This window comes from Manis javanica, chromosome 2, assembly GCF_040802235.1.
Source record: "Manis javanica isolate MJ-LG chromosome 2, MJ_LKY, whole genome shotgun sequence".
NCBI lineage: Eukaryota > Metazoa > Chordata > Mammalia > Pholidota > Manidae > Manis > Manis javanica.
This window is the reverse complement of record NC_133157.1, coordinates 214160662-214181256: the sequence shown is the minus strand read 5'-3', so window position 1 is coordinate 214181256 and position 20595 is coordinate 214160662. Positions and strand designations below refer to the sequence as shown.

At 44.0% G+C, this 20595-nt stretch overlaps 1 long non-coding RNA gene across 1 annotated transcript in view; it reads right to left on the bottom strand.

Moving 5' to 3' along the window:
* Positions 1–668: 668 nt before the first annotated feature.
* LOC108400019 (uncharacterized) overlaps positions 669–20595 on the bottom strand; it is a 143463-nt gene continuing 123536 nt past the window's right edge. Inside the window, exons 6-9 of the long non-coding RNA XR_012128522.1 lie at positions 19714–19767; positions 15233–15337; positions 6426–6511; positions 669–1857 (exon numbers count right to left, since the gene is read on the bottom strand). This is a non-coding gene — a long non-coding RNA (uncharacterized lncRNA). The remainder of the gene's footprint in view (positions 1858–6425; positions 6512–15232; positions 15338–19713; positions 19768–20595) is intronic.

The window sequence follows — 20595 nt, the reverse complement described above, 5'->3', positions numbered from 1 at the left end:
TCCCCTCTTCTGTTAGTCACACATAAATCAGCATTAACGAGGAACACCCCCCCCCAACTTTCAATAACAGCCCCACGAGTAAGCTGAGTTTTAGCAGTTTCTCCACTCTGCTTCTCAGACCCTTCTCTACCTGCCACCCCCAAACAAAGGAAAACCTCACCCCTGGCCCCTGCATGACCATGTTTTCTGTCCCCTCTTCTTTCTAAATGGGTGCCCCTGGCAAACGGCTTAGCTTCTTTGACCTCATCTGTGAAATGGGGGTAAGAAAATCTGTCCACCTGCAGGGCTGTCATAAGGCCCAAATGCAACAGCACCGGGGGTGTTTGGCAGCAAGCTGGGCATCCACTTCTCAGCGAAAAATGTTGTAGAAAAACCACCGTGAGTCCCTTTCCTCAGGTTTAAAATCTCCAATTCAGCCCCAAATATGATTCCTAAGGGCAAGCAGTTGTCACTCACTCCAGTGGTCTGCACCCCTGAGGGTCGTCAAAAAAATGCTACCAAATGAAAGACTCATTGGCGCTCTCCTTTTCCTGAGCCCACTTCTTACGACATTTATGTTTATCAAGAAGACAAAATAAGGGCAGAGGTTTGGCACTGCTTTTACATAAGGGTCAAGGCATGGCTCATTTGTATATCATTTACATCTGTAGATGCGGATGGAGGCTGTAACTGCTCCTCACCCAGAGATGGTGCACAGCGAATCACGGGCCCACAGAACCTCCTCAAACCCCTGACAGGTGAGGTTTGCAGGGAGCGCTGGGCAGCCTGCTCAAGGGTGACCACACACGGGGCGATGCTTGGGGATGGGGCTCTTGTACGGCCACGCCGACCAGTCCGAGCAGGCTGCCTTCTGAAAAGGGGTTTGAGATGAAAGCACTGTTTGCCCTGGTCACCATGGATGAACAGAAGCCCGCCACTTGTCCTCTAAAGGGCCACGGCAACTCCTGGCTCCCTGCGGGATTGCTGGGGCTCCCCATCGGCACTGCGCCGGGGTCCTGCTCTCCCTCGACCGACCCCGTCCTGCTTCCTTCCCCGCCACAGCTGCTCCCCAGCCCAGTCCCGGTTAGCCTGCTCCACAGCCTCGGAGTCTCAGCCTCTTTCCCAGGAAATCTGACCTGTGACCGAGGCTCGGGAACTTGAACACTATCTTTGAGCAGAAAGTGGAGGAGCCGGGATTTGCTGCTGCCTCTGTGGCTTCGAGCCTCTGCTGTCGTTATCAGCAACAGTGCGTTCCAGACTGTTCCAGTCAGTGAGGCAACAGGAAACTTCTTGGAATTTCTGAGCAACCCAGAGCATGAGACTGGATGTGGCGATGGATAAGAAAAGGCGAAGCGGTGGTATTTTCAATTATAGAAAACACTGACTGCCCCCCCATACCCAATGATGGGGAAGGTGCTCCATCCAACATGTATTTTGAAAAGAAACTTGTAATATTTTAGAGCGTGTCTTATTTATTTTTTTGCTACAGATTCTTAGTGCTTTTGCAAAAAATGTGTAATGGCTAATTTTATATAAAACTAAAAAAAAAACTATTTCCAGATAAGTTCTGGCTTTGGGTGGGTTTTTTCCATCAAGTCTGTTTTTATATATTTTAGGATATCATTTATATGGTGGGATAAAGCGACTTTTTGGGAGTCTAAATATGTGATCTTCCTAATCCCAATGATACACTTGTGTTTATATCCAGATGCTTTGAAGTATACTTGTCTCTGGCTTCAGCCTGGATCCCAGACCCAGTAGTTCCAGAAGCTGGCAATATGGTAAATAGACCCCCCGGACTGGGAGAGGGAACACAGAAATTCTTCATGTGTTGGGAGCATCTTTCTGAGGCAGTGTCTCTAGAGGCTAGAGAGAAATCTAGGAGACAAAAGAAAGTGGAGTCACCGTAACAGAATCTTATGGAAAACTAAAACCGAATAAAGCATCCAAGACTCGAAGAAAAGAACTAATTCCAGATTCACATAATGTCTATGGGTCCTTACTGTACATCAGAACCCACTCTAGATGTATGTTTGCAAACTGCAACCTCACGACACGTCTATATGGAAAGGCGTACAAGATTTATCTCAGGGTGTGAGTACTGAGATTCAGGACAGGTAAGAGACCCCCCCCCCAAAAGTTTACACTTGTGAGTTGTAGAGTGAGTACCCCCACCCTGATGGGCCAACTCCCAGTGTTATGCCCAAAAGCAAGAATTCATTTTCATCGTCATTGAAAATACCACTGAAGAAAGAAATTTCCAGTTCTTTTATAGTCTTACTCTTTCCCCTCTGGAGATGCAACATTGTAACTCTTGTTACATTTGACCAGGCAAATGGACTCTGGGTTATCTGCAAGTCTGTGTAAAAGCATCACCCACTCTGGAGGTATTTGTAAAAGCCAACATTTCTTCTGCTCCCCCAGAAATCATTCAGTCCTCCCCTGTGGCACTAATATCTGTGACTGGACTCTACATTATCAGCACTGATACATTCCAGCCTCCCCTAGAACCAATGAAAATAGTACTATATTGGTTCTGAGTAAGAAATGATTACAAGAAAGGCCAAATGATATCTCTACTAAGTATTAGTGACTTTGAGTTTTACTGATGCAAGGTTAGCCTCTTTCTATTTCAGAATCTTGGATGCCCTTGTTATGCATCAGAGCAAACGTTATCTAATCTCAAACTGAAGTCTACAAGAATTCAGCTGAATCCCATCAGGCCGAAATATGAGGCAGGACATTGGAATATTATTTTTAACTTTCATATTCTTTGGGCAATGTCTCCTTGAGCATTTAATCTCGCCAAGTCTCAGCTCCTTCTCTGCTGCATGGGGATATCTGTAGTAGTTCAGTTATCCTGCAGGCCTCATGTGAGTAATAAATGATCTCTTTGGTTTCTGGTAATATATTTGCTGAGCAACCTTGAATAACTTACACTGAGTATTGGCTGCTTCATGAAAAAAATTTTGAATCATGTTTCCTCCCGATCTCCCCATACTCTACAGGCTTTGAGAGTTGCCTGTTGTCCTGTACCACCACCTGGGCTTGGTCCTCGAGGCCTTTCATGACCTGGCTTCAACATTCTCCCTCTCTAGGCTCCGTCACTACAACATTCCTTCTTACCACGGTCCAAGGCACACTACTCCTGAGACTGATTACTGACTTTCCCTTTGCATTGTTCTGTGCAATCAGCATCCCCTGTGACTAATAACCCTTGCCCTTGCTTCTGTGTCTGCCTGGTAAAATTAAGTTCATAATCAAAGCCCAATTTTCAAATGCCCCTTAGAGAAACTTGCCCTGACCCTCTCTTGCCAACCCCTGAGCTCCATGGCACTCTGCTCATATTGCCAACCAAGACCAAAAGGGTCTGGCCATACTCAAAGCTGGAATTAACAGAATCATGATCCATCAACTCAGGTCTCCTGGCTGCCTGTCCTGCTCTCTTGGGTCAGATGCTTCTGAGAAAAAACACAGTTATTCTAGGAACTGTGGGAGACTGATGAGCACCCAAGACAGTTATTCCATGTTTGACAAAGCTAATCTACTCGCCATTCTAATAAAATTGTGGAAATGCAATTGACTGGCCCCTATGACTCACTCGTGCTGGCTCTGTGTCCTCAGATAAGGCGAAGAGAGGTGGGTACAATGCTTATCCAGATAATAAACAAGGACAAAAATGAACTAAGGGGCTGTAATTCCATCAAGAGTCTCTGACAGCAACAGAAACACCCAAAGCAGGCTTCTGTGGTCACAGAAACGACCACCTCAGTAAAAAACCATTAGTCCTTACAATATTTGGCTTTGATTCTAGCAGACAAGACTCACCAGATAAGGCCACTGGCTGCAGTAACAGGTGGATTTGGGCAGCCTAGCAGTCCACAAATAGAAGATTCACTTTATGGGAAGAAATGCAATATATCCAAAGCAAATAGAGTAGAGAGGACTGTAAGATAGTAGGAAGATATATTGATTTTCATATTTTAAAAACTGAAAACATTGCATTTCATAAGTAAGTGTATATATATACATATATATATACATATATATATATGTATATATGCCATTACCATTACAGCAACAATTAAACTAAAAAAAAAAAGATTCACTTTATGTCAATGAAAGCGAAAGCAAATGAATCCCAGTTTAATGGCACCTTGAGTCCACAACCTCAAAATAGAATCACCTCTTCTCCAATTAGAGCATATGCCGGGTGCAGAAATGGAGCACTGCAGGATGAAAATAAGGCATAGGAAGAAAGATTTTGCCATCACATCCAACTAACCATAAATTCTCACCTGGTATGGGATGCCAAGAGGATCTATAGGCACTGAGAAAGGGACCAGAGCAGTGACTCTGCCTTAGAATAATAATGTGGAATCTTTTGCATAACATTGTACAACAATTATCTTGATGGATCCTCACAAAATCCATAAATGTAGGCAAGCGAGCAGCATAATTGTCCTCATTTCACACGGAAGAAAAACGAGGCTCAGAGATCTTGAATGAATTCCCCAAAGTCAGGCAAGGGAGACACGCAGGGCTGGAAACAGTGCCCCTCCAGTGCAATTTCCACTCCACCAAACAACCCTTCTAGCCCGGGGGTTTCATGCAACATCAAACAGAGACAGAGAAAATCAGAAACAGTGAATGTCTATAGAAGAAAATAGAAAGTTCTGCATTCCAAAGGAAACTGTTTCTGAAGTTCTCAGGCAATAATAATAATAAATACTCACCTTTATTATTATTAATAATAAAGCTGGACTAGTTTTTCCTATCTATAATTTTGGTCTTCACTCTCCATGGATGTGTTTTACTAGGGAGGGAATACAATATATTTGTATTGTATGGGATCCGATGGCAGAGAGTTTTGGGTTAAAATACCAGCTCTGTATTTATTAGCTCTGTGGCTGTGGGCAAGTTACTCAATTCCTTTGAATCTGAATTTCCTTATGAAACTAGGGATGATTATTCACCCCAGGTTAGAGTAAGAAGGAAAGAGAAGAGCATTTGAAAAGTGCTGAACAGAGTGGCCCTGGCCTAGTGGTGCTCACATGTATCTGGATCTAGAGAAACAAACTCCCTGACAAGTCTCATCAGCTAACAGTGAACACGTCACCCACAAGCACTTTCAAAGAGTGACTCATTTCAGTGTGGCCCCCCGAGGGCACCGCTCTCTGTGCGCCATTTCACACTTTGTGAAAAAGATACACGTTCAGGATCAGGAAATCAAACCATTGTGTTCAGGTCTCTGCCACTGGACCAGGAAATAAGTCAGTCTTTTTATCCACCAGCCAAAGATAAAGGACTGCCTTTCTTTGTGAATGGAGTTATTGCCTTACTAGTCCAAATGAAACACATCCTAAGTATCATCCCCAATACTATGGAAGCACTACATGTCAGTTAAGAATTTTTGAACACCTGCTAAGTGCCTGTCTCTCTGTAAAGCACTTCTACTCATGTGAGAACATTTGAGCCTTGAAAATGCCTCCACATGTAGCCTCTGGAAAGAATATTCTCTCCATTTTACAAGTTTGGAAACTCAGGCTCGTCGTTGTCAAGGGTCACGTGGTTCCTACAGTACCTCAGCCAGGGCTCCAAAGATCATGCTCCCCCCTTTCCTTTAGGACAGGGACTCCCAAGTCACCATCATGTCAGCACCCACCAGCCAGTACCCCAGAGCAAGTAAGGACATCAGAGAGGTTGCCCCCACCTCTGACTCACTACCGAGGGCCTCTGCAGCAGGCCTCTGGGCTCTGACACTTCACTTGTGAAACAGGATGGCACCTCACTTGGTTTGGGTTTAAGTCAGTATCAAATTTCTAAGTAGCCCGATTCATTTCAGAATTTCACATGCACCCTAAGTTTCCCAGAAAATCATTTGGAAGACCCTCCTTTCTTTAAGGTTGCTTTTTATTATTTTACTAAGAGAAAAATCTTCTTTTCACACACTTTTCTGGAGGGAACATTATGGCCAGGCATTCTGCTAGGTCCTAGAGATTGAGAAGCCGAATGCACGGATTCCATCTCTGTGCTCACGGAGCCAACAATCTAGGGGGAAAGAATGGACATAAACACTAAACTATAAAAGTGGTGATACAACCAAAATTCTGATCACTGCCGCCTGGAAGTCTAGAATGCAACAAGAGGGTTATCAGGGGATACTCCCTAATTCTGGGGTCAGCGAGGGCTTCCCTGGTATTTAAAGTTATGGTTAAGGAGAAAACGGAAGGATGAATACAAGTTAGTCACTTGAATAGGGTAACGACACTCCAGGCAAAGGAAACGGCTTTTGCAAAGCCAAGCCCTGGGAGCAAGAAGGAGCTTGACTTCTTTGAGGAAGTGAAAGAAGGCCAGGGTAGCTACAGCACCGAGACCCAAAGTGGAAGGAAAGGATATGAAGACTGGGCCAACAGGAAGACAGCACTGCTTTCAGAAGGACTAACCTGTGGTGGCTTTAGTCATTGTGAAGGCCTGTGTTCAGCCCAGTACACATGCCAGTTAATGTACTTGATATTTACAGAAGTCAGACCTAAACAAATGAAGAGCACAATTGGTTAACATTTCCTTCTCCCTCTCTTTCCCTTTCACCTTCCTTTTCTTGTCGATCATTATCTAACTTTCTCATTAGGGCAGGACTAGTAGAGACAAAGAGTTTCCTTAGAAACCGTAGGCGTTCCAAGGGTACAAACTTCCTTGAATATGTTCTGGGGATCTAATACTAAGGGTGACATGAATACTGTGTTGTGTACTTGAAGCTAAGAAAGTAGAGCTTAGAAGTTCTCACCACACACACACACACACACACACACACACACACAAAGGTCACTGTGTGAGGAGATGCATGTATACTAACCTTACTGTGGTAATCATCTTGCAATATATAAGTATATCAGATCATCACACTGTACACCTTAAACTTACACCAGGTTATATGTCACCTACATCTCTCTAAGACAGGAAAAAAATAAAACTTAAGAACAGTAAAGAAGAAAGAAAGGAAAGAAGAAGGAGGGAAGGGAAGAAGGAGCTGTATGTACTGCACAGGCTCATGTTCTGGTGTCCAGGGGAATATGGAATAACATGAAGCAACCAGTAAACTTCAGGGGTTTTTTTCTTCCACAAACAGAAGCATTTTAAAACCTCAGAGCACTTGCAAGATTAAATGAGGTAAGGTACACAGATCTACCAAGTACAGTGACTGGCACTAAGGGTTATGTACTGATTGCCGCCTTCTTTCCTATCCAGGGGAGAATAGAAATGGCAAAGGTTTATTGGTTGGGTCATGCTGACTTGGGTAATCAACAAACCCTATACATAAAGCCTCAGACATAACAGAAGTCTGCTCCTTGCTCGTGTCGTGTCTAAAATGAGTGTTCCTTATCGGCGGCCAGCTCCCTTCCCCCCAGCAATAGAGGGACGCCCCACCTCTCAAGGATCCACCATAGTCTTCTGCATCAGGCCTGCAGAAAGGACCAGATGTGGAGGAGGCTGTCTGGGCCAGGCCTGAGTCTGGACCAATTGCATGATTGTACCTAAGTACAGGAAATAGAGTCCAGAGAAGTACCCAGGAAGGAGAGAGAACAGGTGTACGTGACTAGCCGGCAGTCTGGGCCACTATATCAAGGTGACAGAGAGTTGTTTGTGACTAAATCCACTAAGCAGATCCATCTACCTGTAAACAGGTATTGCACACCTCCTTTCTGCAACGCCTCCCTGCAATTCAGGTACAGATGTAGCGATGACAGTAAATAAGACCATTATCTTTCTCCCAATGTGGAAGTTCCTGAGAACACATTAGAAGCCTGACTCCTCTGTCCTGTTTCTCTCTCCAAGCTCCCAGTCATCAGATTATCTGGTTTTCTCTCCTAAAATATGTGGAAATCCTTCCTTTTCCTCTGACGACTGCTACTACCCTTTATCGTCTGTCCTCCGAATCATGGCAACAGTCTCCTTACCTCCCTGTAAGCCAGACTAGCTCCATGACCCCCAACTCCAGCCCACTCTCCTCTCCGACCAAAGGGCTGGCCCTCACATGCAAATCTCAAATGCAGTTGCTATTGGGCTGCTTCAAATCCCACTTGGATCATCAGATTCTGTAGAAAAAAGTCCAAAGCCCTGAATTTAATAGCTTATAGGACCTAGCCCTGCCCCTCACAAAGCCTCACCCTGTTCCAAGCCCTAGAGTGTTTCTAGCTGCCTAGCAGAGCCCAACTACTTATGTTTCCTGCCCCCAGAGCCAACCGACTGTTTCTCTCTTCCAAGTCTTCTTGGCCCCTGTTGACCTGCAGATGACATGCACATCTTTAAATCCCACCTCAGGCATCTCTGACTCTGGAAGCCTCTGGCGACCCTCACCTAGCTTCTCTACATTCTCAAAATCCCCTGTGCATTTATTTCTCATTGAACTATAGCTGTAGTGTGTATGTCATCCATCTGCCCCACTATCCCTGAAAATCCCAGCAGGTAAGACAACTTGACAGCATTGAATGTCATCCTAAGGGCTTAGAGGTTAATCCTATAAAGTGGAGGAATACTGAGAATTTTTGATAAAGGAAGTGATACAATATAGTCAATATTTTAGCAAAATAAATCTAAGGAGAGAGACCATAAAGTAGATCCTGAGAAGGGCTGACTGAATACAGGACAAGAGCACAGAAGGGAGGAGACATCAGAGTAGAATTTTTATACATCCAGTATTTGAGGATTTGGGTCCCACCTCTACCAGATGTCATCAATGTAACCTTGAGCCCACCACCTCTTGGAGTCTTGTTTTATTTATGAACAAAATGGAAATAATAAATCATTCTGGACCATCTCACCAGATTGATTTGAGGACATTGCAAGATAATGAATGCTAATGTGCTTTAGAAATTCCAGTGGAATCAGTAGTGAAAATCCAAATAAACCCAAAGTGAGGAGGTCTCACCATGCCCTCATTGTCAAATAGAGCACCTTCTCGAAGTCAGGTAAGTCTCAGAACTCCCCAGGATTCCCTTGTGCAATGTGAGGCTAAGATCACCCCTGCCTGGCGGTCCCCTGAAAGCTAACCTGTGCATCTGAAGGGCTGTCATGTAGAAGAATGACATTCACTCCGTGAAGCGGTGGGACAGTTTCCAGGAGACAAATAGCAGCTTAACATAAGGAAATTTTTTCAGACTGTCAGAGCTGTCCAGAGGCTGCCTGGGGCTGGGTGTGGAGGCGGTGGTAAGCTCCATGAGATTGTAGAAGATGATACTACAGTTGGAGACCTGGCTGCAGACTCCACGCACCAGCAAGGCTTGGGCCTATCCGTGTCTAAATTTCCTTCCAATTCTAAGATCCTGTTGTCCCCTGCCCCAGGGTGCACCTCTATCAAGGTACATGGAGCTCAGATGTAACCATCAGTTTATGACACAAAATGGTCAATTAAGAGGTCATTCTCCTCCAGTAGAATAGGATCATCCTAAAGCAGGGACTGGGGATCCTCAGTGCCTGTAACAGTTCCTAAAGCATAGACAACCCTCAGCAACTGTTGGTGGGAAGAATGGATGGATGAATGGATTGTTCCGAGTTGATTGGAAGGACACTGAGACACCTCAGGGGAAATCTGACAGTGTCTTCAAGGCTTGTGAGTGGTCATGGTGATTATATTGGTAGTACTTTCCAGGTGGGCCTGGGAGTCCTAGCCTCTAGGAGTTCAGCTCCTAGGAGTCCTGTTTTCAATGTTTTTAAATAACGGCTGTTGAAAGTGAGGCATTTGTCCATGTTGCGGTGAATGTTCAAAAACATTCAGTGTCTCTACATTTACCAGGAAGTTACAGCTTGGCCTGGTCACTCTTCATCTCATATAGCAAAACCATCACCCTAGAACTTTGCAGAACACCAGTATGTGAGGTCATTCTATCTCCAGCTTGCAGACAAGAAGACAGGCTCAGAGAGGCTTTGTGACCTGCTCAATGGTGGAAGTTTATAGTGTCAGAGGCAGAATTTTGAGCCAGTTTCTGCCTGGCTTCCTGGCCAGGTTCTCCCCACGGAGCACTTGGCTTCATTTCAGAAAAGGCCCCTCATTTAATGTGTGTGTCTCATCCTCACAGAGATCCTTGAGATGGGGTCTGTCCTGGATACCCACAATTCCCTTCCCTTGATAAGGACAATGCAGAGAGGGTCTTCTGACCACTCTGAAAACCCCGGGTTTGCGGAGAGGGTAGACGTGTTATACATCACAGTGTTCCTGACCTCGTGGACCTCCCAGCCCCTCTTCCAGCAGACTTGCCTTCTTACCCTTGGATGATACTAAATAGAAGAACAACAGGAAGTTCCCAAGACCCCCAGTTCTAGACTTCATGTTTCTAGCGTTGACAACTTAATACATGTCCTCACTTCCTTTTATGGGGAAAGATAAGACTCTGATCGTAATCAGAGCACCAGGGTAGGAAATGCCACATTCCTCCATGTAAATATTTTACTAAGCTTTCTCCAGGCCATGCATCATTGTGCCAAGCTCCCCGAAAAGCTTCAGGCCCACAGATCCGCAGGTGAGATACCTTGGCAATGAATTATGAGAGGGCTTGTTTAAAAACCAAGGCCAGAGCAGTGGATTCCAGGGGGCCCCAGCTCTATGTGACTGAAAGCTATTCCGAGGAAACAGCAGAGGGGGGGTCGCATCCGGGGCTATTCTCTCCTAATCCCTGACAAAGGCCTTAGGAAGAAAAGTGACTGCAGTTATGTAGCTAATGGTCATGTCTTTTTATTAAGTGAGAAATCAGGAACAACCTGAAGGTTAATAAGGAATTACTTAAATAGATCCATCAATACACTACGCAAGCAATAATAAAAATATCGATAACAATGGCTGGCAGTTGATTGCTGACACTGTGCCAGTAATTATTGAAGGTTCTTGTCAACTAATCACCTCATTTAATCCTCACAACAACATTCTCTTAAGGTCTCTTAGGGTATTTATTACTCTGTTTTACAACTGCAGGTACTGAGGCAGGGAGAGGTTGGGCAAGGTGGCCGGAGTCGCATAGTAAGCAAGTGATGGAGCAGAAAACTAGGCAGTCACTGGAAATGACATTATAAATGAATATTTGTTGACTTGAAAATATGTTTATGAGAGTAAAGGGAAAAATGCAGTTTCCCAACTTGTGTGATTCCATTTCCTTCAATTAAAACAAATGGAGACCTACCTCACATCCATTAAGATGGCTACTATTCTAAAAAAGCAAAAGCAAACAAAACTCAGAAAATAAGAAGTGTTAGTGAGGATGTAAAGAAATTAGAACTGTTGGTGACAATGTCAAATGGTCCAGTTGCCTTGGGAAACACTATAGAGGCTCCTCAAAAATAAAAAAAGAATTACCACACGACCTAGCAATTCCACTTCTGGGCATATACCCAAAGCTATTGAAAGCAGGATCTCAGAGAGGTATTGGCACACTCATGTTTATAGCATCATTATATAATAGCCAAAAGGTAGACACCTGTTAGTATTTGTTTGGGTAGAAACCCAAGTATCCATCAACTGACGAATGTGTTGTATACATACAACGGAATATTATTCAGCCTTAAAAAGGAAGGAAATTCTGACACATGTCATAACATGGATGAATCTGAGGATATTATGCTAAATTAAATAAGCCAGTCACAAAAAGACAAATACTGTATGATTCCACTTCTTTGGGGTACCTAGAGGGTCAAATTCACAGAAACAGAAAGTAGAATGGTGGTTTCTAGGGCCTGGAAGAGCAGGCATGGACAGTTACTGTAATGGTAACATTTTCATTTTGTAAAATAAAGAGTTCTGCAGAACATTTGCACAACAATGTGGATATACTTTACCCTACTGAACTACATGCTTAAAAATTGTTAAGATGAAACAAAAGAAGAGAAAGAATATATGGTTATAGTATTCATAAGCAAAACTCCAAAGGGATATGTTTCAGAGTTGAGAGTGAGCTGCACTGAGTTGTAGTTTTATAAATAAATGTATCTACCTTTTGCTTACCTAAATTTTTAAAATTTTCTTTAAGGAATGTATATGGCACTTGTAATAAGATTTTTAAAAACTGTTTTCAAAACAAGAGAAAAGGAATGAGGGAGAGTGAAAGCCTGAGTACAGGGACAGGAATCTGTCCCTATCATGCAGGGGTAGCAGGAACCACAGCTTCTGCAGGGGAGCAGGTGCCAACCAGGCAGGCTGTGCACTCCTCAGACCAGGGCCTTAGGCTCAAAGACCCAGCTTTTGTGAGGCAGAGGGTACAAGGAGCTAGAATAATCAGCAGCAAGGGGCCTTCCTCCATTAAAGAGCATGAACAGCCAGAGTAAAGAGTTAGAACTTTACATCTGCCTGGAAATAAGCACTGCCTTGGCGAACATCTGCAAGAAGGATCTTGTAATACCTATCTGAGCTAATACTGGAATTGGGGCCCACAGGCTAAGGAGAGCTGTGGGTGGGAATTAAGTCCCATCCCTGGCCTGCTACCCATTAAGATATGGAATTTGAATCTTGGAAACCATTCAAGGAACCTTAGAAAACATTCATTCCAAATGCCACATTCTACAGAAATCAAGGCCTGTGCAGGTGACCTGACTCACTTGGCATGACTTAGCCACGTTTGTGGCAAACACTGGATTACGTTCAGCTATCCTGAGCTATCAGTACATCCATCTATCCATGTACACATGCACTATTCATTCTTCTGTTCTTCACTCACACATTTCAACTTCAGATTTACACCAGGCTGAGGGAGGCACTTGCCATCTTTTTATCCCCTTCAGTGCTCCATGCAGAGGTTATCTGCAAAGGTTGTGCAATAAAAATTTCAGATGCAAGTTTATGCGTTGCCACATTTTCACTTCTCTTCACCATCACTGTGTTTGCACTATTGTTCATTCTTTAATCTATTTTGCTACAGTCACCTCATAAATAACCCACCCACCTACATGAGAAAATCTCAGACATGGACTGCTACAGGATCAAAATCTTCTATTTGAGCCATGTCTCTTAAATAGAATTTTTTATTCAAGGATTTGTTGTGCGTGTGTTAACCAAGCCCTACTTTTTCAGGACTTGGGGACAGTCTGGATGCCTTAAGCTAGACATTATAAGAACTGTTAGAAGTACAGCTCTACAGCTAGACAGAGCTTGGCCAAATCCTGGGTCCACCACTTTCAGCCATGTGACTTCAAACAGTAATTTAAACTCTCTCCGCCTGAGTTTCCTCTTGTATGAGGATCTCAATACCTGTTTCACATGCGCATTATATTGCATGGACAGCTTTTAGCAGTAGAGGTTAAGTAAATGTTAACTTTTCCATCCATCTATATGTAGTTTGTCTGAGGATTTAAAAAATTTAAAAACCAACTGTTTCTTTTCTCAAGGGTAGCTCTGAAGGTCAAGGAACAAAGATAAATGAGGGCAGAGTTTTATTCTTTGGATTAAAAGAAGGAAGTAGTTTAGCTACATTGAGCTAGTTTAGAACAGAAGCTGGCAAACTGCAGACCCTAGGCCAAATCTGGCCTGCCCTCCCCTTAGATTTTTGTAAATAAAGTTTTATTGGAACACAGCCACTATCATTTATATGCATATTGTCTATGCCTTCTTTCTTTATGACAAAGTGGAGTAGTCAGGACATTGTATAACCTGTAAAACCAAAAATGTTTACTATCTTCTTCTTTACATAAAAAGCTTGCCAGCTGGTTTAGGGTATTTGTGCTATTTTATCAGGAGATGATTGACACATGTCATTTTCCTCTCCAGGTCTCCAAGATGAAGTGGTGCCCAATGGCAAGGACAGCTGAAAGAAAGAGGCTCTTAGTTCTAAAGCAGTGTGAGAATCACCGTTTGCCCAACTTCTTCTACCCTTCTATATACTAGTTACTGATGTCAAGTTGCACAAAACCAGAATGCGGTTTTCAAGTGGCAGGTGGTGGGGAGACTTAATTGGTTTCTACTAATAGATAAATTTGTTAGATGCTAAACAAAGAATAAAGAGCCAATGACTCTAAGAGGCCAATAACTAAGATTCACAGTCTATCTGAGTGGTTAACCCTATGATACTGAAATGACTCATCAGAATCTATGGCTTTACTACTACTGATTTCATTGGTTTCTGTCCCCATTTGTTCTCTGCATTCATTCTACAAGTAGGTTCTGATACATGCCAGGGTTCTTCAGAGGCTCTTGATTCATCCTCAGGGTTTTTTTTTCCAAGAGCTTTTAGCTTCTCTTAGCAGTTGAATAAACTATGAAAGTTTCTGCATTATTCCAATCTGTGAGCTTAACCTCCGAGCTATTGATTTGGGCAATAGTAGGAACAAGGTCAAGTACAGAGTGTTAACTTGATCTGGATGTTTCCAAGTTTGGAAAGGGAGAAAGGAGGTTCTCTGGGTATATCAAGCAGAAAGGGGCTTAATACAGGGAATTGAAAGTTTACACAATTGTAGGATGGCTTATAGCCATGTTGGTGGGGAAATCTGCCAGAAGTGGAATTCAGGAAGCTGCTACCCCTGCAATCCAGGAAATACTCCTGAAGTGGACAATTCTCAAGAGGACGAGTGAAAGGAGGCCACCAGCAACAACCCACATGTACTGACAACTACTCGCTGACCTCTGCCACTGAGAATAAGGACTTCTGCTCCTCCCTGGCCATCAAAACACCATATTAGCACGTCTCCTTAGCAGAATCTAATCATGAACTCTGTTGGCAAAAGTCTAAGGAATATGGTCCCAGGCTAGCTTCTCCCATGAAGGGGGGGAGTACGTAGAATGAAAAAGGGGATAATGTTGAATTGACAGTAAATAACCCTGGTTTTAGAGAGATTCAGGAAGACTTTCTAGAGAATATGATGCCAGAGATTGAGTTTTGAAAGATCAAGGTTGGCCAAGCCCTGGCTTTGGTCAATGATTCATCAAAGGAGTTTCCCTTTCTAGGCTGCAAGAAGCCTGAGTTAGGGAAGTACCACCTTCCTAAGAAGTGTTCATATTATGCAACCAAATGAAGAGGTAGCTATAAATAGTCTACTTTCTCACCATTCTGTTCAAAATGGATAACTGCAAGCAACTTTTCCTTCCTGGAGAAATCAAGTTATGAGTTAATAGTTCCTAAATCAAACAGGAATAGCCCTCTTCATTGGAAATATAAATGGGGGTGGGTTTCTCTCAAAAAGGATTTCATAAGCAGTTTGGAACTGTTGTGCCAAGGGAAGGAGATCTTCCAACTACAATGGTTGTCAGACAATGCCCAGAGTGAGACCCTAGCATTCTCACCTTGATCTGACCCCCTCTCCTCCCTGACACCAGCCTCCGCTCTCCTTTTCATAGCATCAGGAACTCTCCAGATAACCAGGTAGTTCACGCTTCCTCTCATCTTTCCTTTAAAGTTCAGATTGACAGAACAGCATTGGGAATGTAAAGGAACAGCATCAGTTAAGCACATACTGTTTCTCTTGCTATGTTCAATGCTTTGTGCACTATGAATTGAATCCTCCAAAGGACCTTTGAGGTAAGTCCATTACCCCCACTTTCCAGATGAGGAAGCAGAGGCCAAGAACAAAGCAACGTTTCTGAGGCCACACACTCATGCTTTCCTCCAGAGAAAATGGTGAGACTCCCCCCACGCTTCACTACTATAAGCGAATCCTGAATTCCATGGGGTGTTTCTGGGCCACATGGAAGTCATAACATCCTCATGGTTTTGCAAATCCACAGATAAGCTTGGGCTCATCTCTCATAACTTCCTCCCTTCCCGCTTTACCCCAGGGAAACTGGGACAGCCAGATCTCACCGTGGCCAACAACAATAGCCACAGCAGGGTTCCGCCCCAACCTGACCCTCCCTCTGAGTCATTTCGCCACCAATATGAAAAAAAGAGACGGCTCCTTAGAGACTAGAACCCACGTAGATTTTCAAAATTTCAGGTGAAATTCATCTTAGAGTATTTTATTTCTCATTTGTTATCTTCTTTACCTTTCATTGTTTATAAATCAAGTGAATATTTGTGTTAGAAAAAATAGGAAATACCGGTATATCTAAAGAAAAGTAAAATCTATGAACACATTACAAAGATAAAATTCATTGGTTCTCTTAAGACAATGAGTTCACTCTATTTTTCTTCTCCAAACCCATCTCACGTATTTCCCAGTCTTTGTAAATAATTCTTGGAAGATTTGGGATCCACATCATTGTTATGACACTACTATTTTACATATTATAAATGCTGTTTCCTGAATGAATTTCAGGTTTTAATTCACTTTTATAACCACAGTGGTGAGACTTAAACTTATCTCTTCTTTAATTGCTATTATTGCTCACTGCTGCCCCCTCTACATGATGACCATCTAGTTCTGAGCTCTTAATTGTGTTTCATTACTCAATCTGCAAATGTCTTAAAGTTTTAAAAGAGGTTTTGGAGATGACATTTTTCTTCTCCTTTGCATATCTAGTGATGTTATTTTGTTCCCTGCGTATGTGAATGCTAACAGGAACATATAGATAACATTCCTGGGGCATATCCTTTTCTTCTTCAAACTCTGTAGATGTTACTAAATGATCTTATGGTGTTTAGTGTGCCGGGAACATGAAGATGAAGGCTAGGTTCATTCTTATCCTCAGAAACAACTGCCGTATGTCTGGATATTTATGGAATGTTGTATTTATGTTAGGAGGCTCATATTTTCTCCAGGCTACATGACTGTAAAGCTTTTATCCTTGAGTTTACCTGAATTGGGGTCAATTCTGTCTGTCTCCCATGAGCTCGCTTTAGCTCAGGAATGCTTCCCTGTATCACATGGCTCCACAATTTCTGGCCAGTATTTCTGAAACCTTCATGACTGTTGCTCTCACCCTCTCAGCTCTTCGTCTCCTTTTTCTAAATTCTGGAAGATTTTCTCAAGTATGTCGCCCCGCCACCCGTGATAAGCTTCATGCAGCAGAATACTGCCTTAATTCCAGCCTTGAGCACATATCCTTCTTGCTCTGTTTCATCTGGTTCCCCAGTCACTCCTTTGCCTGTTTCCCTCCAGATCTTCCCTCCAGATATTTTGCTTCCATTTCAGAAACACCTTCATTGATATTTGTAGGAGTACCAAACAGTCTCCTGAAATGATCATCTAGAATCTGAAATAAATCATTCTTAGCATTTCTTTGCCTTGCTGATATTCTTCCTTTCTGTTTTTTTTTTTTTTTTCCTTTTTTTGGCAACATCTTTTTTTTGGCCCCTTGCTGCTGCTAATGATGATGATCTAGTTTGTTTACTCATTTTTAGACAGGGCAAGGCCAGCTTGTCAGGATTGGTTAAAGCCAGAAAAAGCACTTTGCTCTGTGCCCTGTCTGGTGGTCAGATCCATCCAATCCACAATTCATGTTCACAGATCCCAGCCCGGTTCTTGATTAATAGCCTGCTCTTCCCTGGGATGCTGTGCACGGCGTCTGGCTCCCTCTTCGTCGGCGCTCAGCCCAGCTTCCGGTTCCCAGAGATGACGCAGCACCGGAACATCCGGGACCCGCACAGGCAGAGCGGGCCTTCCTGCCTCGCCAGCTGTCTTCAGAGCCTCGACAGGCTCACTTACCTCCCTGAGGTCAGTCTCTCCCTATTTTCAGTCCACTCATTTCCCAGGATTTCCAGGATCTGCCTGGCTTGGGGGAAATGGGAGAAGACAGAGTCTGAGAAAGGAGAAATAATACTAAGAGAACGACTGCAGAGAAGAGAAGCAACTGTTCCATTTAGAGTTGATGCCAGGCTGGGGCTGAGCCTGCATGCAGGAGAAAAGAAAATGCCTTTCGTTTTGGTGGGATTTCTTCATGAAGGAAAGCAAGAGTGTGCCATGCCGTGTGCTGGAACCATGATAGGTCACCTTCACTCCAGACCCATCTACCCCATAGTTATTGTGAATCGTTCCAGATTCTGTCGTTAGCTTGTACGATCCGTCTTAGCTTTCTGTCTCACCTACAGGTTTAACAAGAAGAGCTCTATGGCTCAGCTTTGCCAGCCCCCAGCCAGCTCGCATTTTGAACCAGAAGTCAGGAGGGCAGCTTATTGTGAACTTTGCCAATTTCCAATCACCTATTATCTCCGAGGATCAAAAAGAAAGTGCCGAATAACTAAAGCCCAGGGTGGCCTGTCCCTCTCTTCTACACAGTCTGGTTGAAACAAGAGGGAAAAGGTGACAAAAAATTGTATCTATTTATTTATTTTAGTAAATCATCTTCACAGAATCTTTCAAACTTCAAGTTTAGTTTTCACTCAACACCTCAGCCTCTGCAGGCTCTTGTCTACTCTGCTGAGGGCCCCGGCCAGATCTGTGAAATCCCGTTTTCAGTCAGAAAGCCCAAAGAAGACAGGCTCGGTCTACCTCACGTGGAGGCCTGGGCACGGTGGCTGAACTGGAGCCTCCAGTCGGGGACTGGGAGACAGGGGACCACACACCCTTTCACCTTCAGCTGTACATTTTAGAGGCCTGCAGTACTCCCATCCCCTCCGTTCTTTACCCTTTCCGACTCAGAGCCCTCCCTCTAGCTGAGGGGCTGAACCTCATGCTCAATAAAAAATGCATCCCAAGAAAAGACCAAATTTAAAAGAAACTCAGATGTTTAGGGTATATTTATATAAAGAACAGCATGATGATCACATTCAAAGGCTCTGGACTGCCTAGAGTCAAATCCCAGCTCTGCTCCTTAATATCAGTATGAACATGGGAAAGTTATTTAACCTCTTTGTGCTTCATTTCCCCATCTAACAAGTGAGATGGTAAGAATCACTATTTCACAGAGTTGTTGTGAGGACTAAATGAGTTATATATTCAAAGTGCTTTACGAGAGAAATGCTCCATACCTGTTAGCTATTTATTAATATGGCCCATTACTGCCAGGCCCTCCACCCTAATATTTAGTCCTTCTCCTCTACAGGGACCCTAGGCCTAGTTGGGACACACAAGAGGCATAGTAGGAAGCAGTCAGTCTTATTAGTAGGAAGGCAAGCACACTATTATGGATCTTCCTCCCAGAAGAGCAGGATTCCTCGGCCAAACTCGATTGTGGGTGTGGCTCAGGCTCAGGCTCAAGCTTGAAGCAAAGCCATTCATGTTGCAGAACAGCCGCTCCCTGTGGCAGCCTCTGAGGCCCCTCTACCTAGACGAGGGTGCCCGACCTGCATCTCCCATCCACGGGCTGGCTGAGAAATGGAATTTCCATGAGCAGCCTGGAAGGTAGAGGCCTGTTCTGCTAACATATGGTGGCATGATATGGGAAAGAGAGGCCCCCCTGAACGGCCATCTTCTGATCAGTAGTGCCTTCCTTGAGGGCAGACTGGGGGTGTTTTCTCGAATCCCATCTGCGCCTGTGCAGCGGGACAAACACGTTTTTGCCATCCCAAGTTTTCCCGTGAAGGCTCCCGCAGGTCTCTGCCAGCTTGTCATGCTTACCCATTCACTCTGGTCGGCGAAGCCGAGGCTCTGAATTTAGTGGTAGAACCAAGAGAACCAGGTCATTCCTAGTTAACGCGCATGCTGCTTACACCATAACCCACAGGGCAACGTGTGCGTGCCAAAGTGAGAACGCATATGGTCTCTTCAGTCAGTTACAAAGCCAGGTACAGAAAACTAATTCATCAAGAACCCAGCCATCTCCCTGGGCTTCAAGCAGGAGCCTGAGGGGGTACCTCCCAGGGCAGGGCCTTCCCAGGCTCTTTGCAGAAGGACACTTCTCTCCTGCTTTCTACCTGTGTATTACATAAAGTTTGTTCGCACACCCACCAGCAAGACTCCGACAAGGTTTTCTCAGATTTCACCGGGCCTCAGGCTTCCCATCTGTGAAATGGAAATAATAGTATGAGTTTTGCAGGATGTTGAGAGGATTACAACAACGACACAGAGTCTCTGGTAGATACTGGATGGTCCCCTAAGTGATGATATTTTTATATGTTAAGCAATGTGGTGTTCCCGGTACTTCCTGATATCCCAGCACTTCTTCCATTCTGGTGGTTAGGCACAGTGGCGTCAGGTGACTCAGGGAAGAGAAATATCAACAAAAGAAGAAAAAAAGGATTCTTAATCTCCCAAAGTCTAAGTATTGGTTCCAGACATAGAGAATATATAATAGATCAGAAGTAGGCCTTTTCCTATCTCCTGAAATTAAGTAGAGACTTTATGGAATGGGAGATTAGAGAAAAGAGGAGTCTTTGAGAAGGGGCCTCATGCCTCGTCAGCCGAGCGTCAGTGGGGCTGGGAAGCTGGGGCTGGTAGAACCTCACAGAGTTAGTGCTCCTGTGGTACAGAGGGACTGTGCCTCCCTTGCAGACAGGACCTGGGAAAGTGGCACGCTCCCACACCTGAGCATGGTACCAGCAAAGGAGCTACTTACCATGCAAACGGGAGCCCACGGATCTGAAGAGGCCTTATGAGAAGGACAAGGGGCATGTACCATGTGCCCTGTAGTAGACTAACAAGGGGAGCTCAGCAGATGCCCCAAGGAGAGGTAATAACCCAGAACAAATGGCTTCTCTCTCATCCTCTATAAAGTTCAGCATTATGTGATGCCCCCATTTAAAAAGCAAACCAATGAACAGAAACCACTGAGACGCATCACCTGAGTAAAGGGAAAAAGATCCTAAATGAACTGAGGTTATGTTTCTACCA